This window comes from Salmo trutta, chromosome 14, assembly GCF_901001165.1.
Source record: "Salmo trutta chromosome 14, fSalTru1.1, whole genome shotgun sequence".
Taxonomy (NCBI): domain Eukaryota; kingdom Metazoa; phylum Chordata; class Actinopteri; order Salmoniformes; family Salmonidae; genus Salmo; species Salmo trutta.
This window is the reverse complement of record NC_042970.1, coordinates 51,176,150-51,181,971: the sequence shown is the minus strand read 5'-3', so window position 1 is coordinate 51,181,971 and position 5,822 is coordinate 51,176,150.

The following is a 5,822-nucleotide window of genomic DNA, read 5'->3' as shown; positions in this document are numbered from 1 at the left end:
CAGGGATGCAGCTTTTGGTCCTGGGCAGAACGCTGGGACAGGACAGAACCCACTCTGACGTCCGAGGCGTTGACTTCCACCACGAACTGAAGGGATGGAAAGGGATGGATTAAGATGGGAGCTGTAGTGAACCGATGCTTGAGTTCCGAGAACGCCCGGTCAGCAGCTGGAGCCCACGTGAACGGGACCTTGGGAGAGGTGAGTGCTGAAAGGGGGTAAGCCAGGATGCTGTAACCCTGGATGAAACGGCAGTATAAATTAGCAAAGCCCAGGAAGCGTTGCAGCTGCACTCTGGATGTGGGTTGAGGCCAATCCACTACCTCTCTCACCTTGCCAGGATCCATCTGCATATTTCCTGCAGCAATGATGTATCTTGGGAAGATGCTGGAGCCATGAAATTTGCATTTCTCATCTTTAACAAAAAGCTGGTTCTCCAGAAGACGCTGGAGGACCTGTCGGATGTGGAGGACATGTTCTTGAGCTGAGTGGGAAAATACGAGGATGTCATCGAGGTAGACAAACACGTTGAACCGGTTCAACGTGTCACAGAAAACATTGTTAACCAGGGCCTGGAACACAGCAGGAGAGTTGGTCTGTCCGAATGGCATCACCAGGTATTCGTAGTGCCCATGGAGGCAGATGGATGTGAGGCAGATGGACGGATACACCCTGCAGCCAGGGAGTCCTCAATGTACCGTTCCATTGCCTTGGTCTCCGGACCTGAAGGGAAATAAAGTGATGTGCACGGGCTTTGTTGAAAACCTCCCGGAGGTCTTGGTACTCTGCGGGAACGGCGGAGAGGTCCAAGGCTTTTCCCAAGCCCACAGGAAGATGTCCCAGGCAGGCTGCGCCAACTTCAGACAATGATCGTGGTAGAATGGGCTCCAACCCTTGATAGAACCAACAGTCCAGTCGATAAAGGGATTGTGCCTCTGGAGCCATGAAAACCCCAAAACCGCAGATATTACATAGACTCACTGTGATTACCTGACACTCGCAGGTTGATAAGAACTGTATTGTGGGTGACTCTACCAATAGAGCGCCCATCCAGCACTCTGACGTCCATGGTATTGAAGAAGGGTTGAACAGGGGTTTCCAACTCTGACACCAGGGTAGTGTCAATAAAACTTTAGTCGGCCCCAAAGTCAATGAGTGCCCGTTGAGATTTTGACCGGTCACCCCACAGCAGGATGGCATGGAGAGCGGTACTAGTAATGGCCCACCAGCGTACTCGTACCTACTGATGAGCCTGGTCTTTTAATGGACAGGTAGAAATGTAATGACCTGTAGTTCTACAATACAGACAGCTATTGGTGTTCAGTCTGCGTAAACGTTCAGCAGGAGACAATCTAGCTCTGCCAAGTTGCATTGGCCCCGGAGAAAGCGAGTCGGCAAACCTCTGTGATTCCAGGGGGAACTCGTGTAACCTCGGATTCTCTCGGTAATGTAGACGCCGGGGACTTCCAGGATTCCTCGGAGGCAAGGTGGGATCCTTGGATGAGCGAGTGTGACTGGGGACAGACCTCCTCTCCCTCCTACGTTCCCGTAGCCGCCCATCGATCTGTATGGTCAAGGCGATGAGAGAGTCGAGATCCATGGGCAGCTCCTGGGCTGTGAGTTCGTCTTTAATCTCCTCCGATAATCCATGAAGAAACGTGTCAAACAGGGATTCTGGCTTCCAGGCACTCTCAGTGGCCAACGTGCGGAAATCGACTGCATAGTCTGCCACACTACAGGTGTCTTTGCATAGTAGGAGTAGCTTCCGAACAGCCTCTTTCCCTGAAAATGGAGAATTAACACCTTTTTTTACCTCTGCCATGAACTCATCCAGACTGAAGCACATGGTGGATTGTTGCTCCCTCACTGCCGTAGCCCATGCGAGAGCCCTCCTGAACATCAGCGTTATAATGTACACTATCTTCGAGCGGTCGGAGGGAAAAGAAGAGGGCTGTAGCTCGAAGATGAAGGAGCACTGGGAGAGAAACGCCCGACAGGTTCCTGAATCTCGAGCGGAGGGGGTTCTCGGGAAGCCGGGGTGGGCTGGGGAGACACGCTGCTGACAGCGGGGTTACTGAGAGGCTGGGAGGTTACTGTTGTGTCTGGCTGCCTAATAGACAATCCGCAGAAATGCTCCAGCTATGTATTGAAAGCGCGGTCATGGCGTTCCGCCAAGGTCTGGAATCCTTCCATAAGATTTTGAAGTAACTCCTCGTGTTTTCCAATGGTGGCTCCCTGGGAAGAGACGGCGTTGCGGAGCTGGTCCGAGTCTGCTGGGTCAGTCATGGCCAGTTCGTACTAACATGACTCAGGACCCAGATGCAGACATTGGAAGCAGACAGTTTGAATCTCAGATGTTTATTACAAAACGGGGCAGGCAAACGGCAGGTCAAGGGCAGGCAGAGGTCAGTAATCTAAGGCAGCATCAATCAGGGACAGAACGGCAGGCAGGCTCGAGGTCAGTGTAGGTAGAATGGTCAGGACTGGGAAGACTACAACTATGTGTTGTGTTACATGAACAATCATTCTTAGAATGACTATACTTTAAGCAGAAATAAATCAATGCCGGTGATGTCTGGTGAGGACCTGCCTTACAACAGGCCTACAAGCCCTCAGTCCAGCCTCTCCCAGCCTATTGCGGACAGTCTGAGCACTGATGGAGGGATTGTGCGTTCTTGGTGTAACTCGGGCAGTTGTTGTTGCCATCCTGTACCTGTCACGCAGGTGTGATGTTCGGATGTACCGATCCTGTGCACGTGGTCTGCCACTGCGAGGACGATCAGCTGTCCGTCTGGTCTCCCTGTAGCGCTGTCTTAGGCGTCTCACAGTACGCACATTGCAATTTATTTCCCTGGCCACATCTGCAGTCCTCAAGCCTCCTTGCAGCATGCCTAAGGCACGTTCACGCAGATGAGCAGGGACCCTGGGCATCTTTCTTTTGGTGTTTTTCAGAGGTAGTAGAAAGGCCTCTTTAGTGTCTTACGTTTTCATAACTGTGACCATAGTTGCCTACCATCTGTAAGCTGTTAGTGTCTTAACGACCGTTCCACAGGTGCATGTTCATTAATTGTTTATGGATCATTGAACAAGCATGGGAAACAGTGTTTAAACCCTTTACAATGAAGATCTGTGAAGTTATTTGGATTTCTACTAATTATCTTTGGAAGACAGGGTCCTGAAAAAGGGACGTTTCTTTTTTTTGCTGAGTTTACGTGTCGACCCTTATTCAATTCTTCACAATATTTTTTTCTGAACAAAATGCACAAGCTTTCAGAGCAGCATACAGGTGAGTATATTACATGTTGTTTTCTAGTCCAAACCCAAACTGTGTCATCAAGGTGAAGAATCCTGACGGCAACGGGAGGACATTTTCACACTCTCGAGCTGTAGTGTCACAAAATGGAGGGTTAGTCTTCCTCCTCTTCTCTGAGAAAAACAAAAACTGTTTTTCCTTATTCTCAAGCGCACTCTGTGATGTTTTCACCTATAGCTGTGAACAAAACTGTAGTATGCCACTGTTTTTGCTGATGGAAAGACTTGGTATACTATACTACTGCAAATGAATGACTCCTATCAGGACAATACAGAACATGCCTTAACAGTGACATAATTTCTTGTTGATGTACAGTAAAGATGGACTGAACAATATAATTTGTGCAATGTATATTCAAATGAACAGTTTTGACCAGGGAAATACATTTGTTGAACACATGATCAAATTCTATAAATTGTATATAAAATGTTCCATCTAATTAAAAAAAGTATTATATTGTATGAAAAAATGTAAAAAATATTCAAATTGATGCATTTTCAATAGATAATGGAAAGCATACAATACAGTACAATGTACCAACCCATTTGAAGTGATCGTGTAAGTGCCTTAGGGTTGAGTGTCCTGGGTTGAAAGAGGACAGGGACTGGCAGCATTTGTCTTGTGTTTTAGTGAAAGGCGGTCCCCTCTATAGTGTACAGAGAGAGAGAGAGAGAGCGAGATGATCTGACAGCGTGGTGACACAAAGTGACAGTGGATGTCAGTCAGTTTTTTGTGCGACCTGCATTTTGTGCTAAAGAGGAGTTTGAATTCCAAAGGAATGTAGTCAGAATAAAATCAACATATAAAGGGAGATGACACTCATGAAGAGTGGAAAGAGAAAATATATCAATAATAATAATGTGAATGTATCATGAAAAGAAATGGCACAGAAGGTGAACATGTAAATATTTGAAGACGAGTGGATGGAAGCAAATCTGGGTAAAAAGAGAAGTTCACATAGTCGAGAAAATTTCTTCGGTAAAGTGTTATCATCATGTAGGAATTTTAATGTCTCTTCTTGCGCTTCAAGGTAAGTCAGTTTTAAACAAATGTGTTGTTGATATCTTTATGATAACTGTGATGCACACAGACATTGTAGAAAGTTACTACATTTGAATAAATATGGATTCCACTTTGTCTTGTGTTTAGTATACTGGTGATTTACTGTATCAACACTTTAATAAATTATACTACTGCTTATGATTATTAGTGAGACAGACTCAGAAGGTTCAGTGGCTCTCATTACCTTTTCCCAGGTTTTTACAAGTAAATTATTGCAAGCCTTGATCAAGTTGAAAATGTAACTGTCTTTTCATCATTCACTGATGATTTAGCTCAAAATCGACAAGCTGTCATCGCCACTAATAATGTGTTTAAAGTGAGGATTGCAATTAAGTTCATTGTTGAAAACCATATGGCTGGCTTAGTAAAAACAGAAACAAATTTTAGATTTTACTTCTCAACAGCAATGTTATAAAAGTGCCATCTTACATTTGGAACGTATTCAGATCCCTTCACTTTTTCCACATTTTGCTACGTTACAGCCTTATTCTAAAATTGATTAAATTGACTCTTTTCTCATCAATCTGCACATAATACCCCATAAAGACAACAAAAAAGCAAAAACAGGTTTTTAGAAAACTAAAATATCACATTTACATAAGTATTCAGACCCTTTACTCAGTACTTTGTTGAAGCAGCTTTGGCAGCGGTTACAGCCTCGTGTCTTCTTGGGTATGACGCTACAAGCTTGGCACCCCTGTATTTGGGAAGTTTCTCCCATTCTTCTCTGCAAATCCTCTCAAGCTCTGTCAGGTTGGATGGGGAGCGTCGCTGCACAGCTATTTGCAGGTCTCTCCAGAGATGTTAGATCGGGTTCAAGTCAAAGCTCTGGCTGGGCCACTCAAGACATTCAATGACTTGTCCCGAAGGCACTCCTAGGTTTTCTTGGCTATGTGCTTAGGGTCGTTGTCCTGTTAGAAGATAAACCTTCGCCCCAGTCTGAGGTCCTGAGCGCTCAGGAGCTGTACTTTGCTCCGTTCATCTTTCCCTCGATCCTGACTAGTCTCCCAGTCCCTGCTGCTGAAACACAACCCCACAGCATTTTTTATTTTATTTTTACCTTTATTTAACTAGACAAGTCAGTTGAGAACAAATTCTTATTTACAATGACGGCCTAGGAACAGTGGGTTAACTGCCTTGTTCAGGGGCAGAACAACAGGATTTTACCTTGTCAGCTCAGGGATTTGATCCAGCAACCTTTCGGTTACTGGCCCAACGCTCTAAATGAATGAAAACAAATGATACTGACAGGATGTGACAAAACACTCATATCTGGGGAGAAAGGAAAAATAATAGAAAATAATAAAGCTGTAACATAAAAAAGTGTGGAACAAGGGAATGGGTCTAAATACTTTCCTAATGCACTTTATGATCTAGTTAGTTAGCTAGCTATAGCCAGTCAATAAATTCCCAATCAATGTGATTAGACTGCCATTCACACAGCTAATAC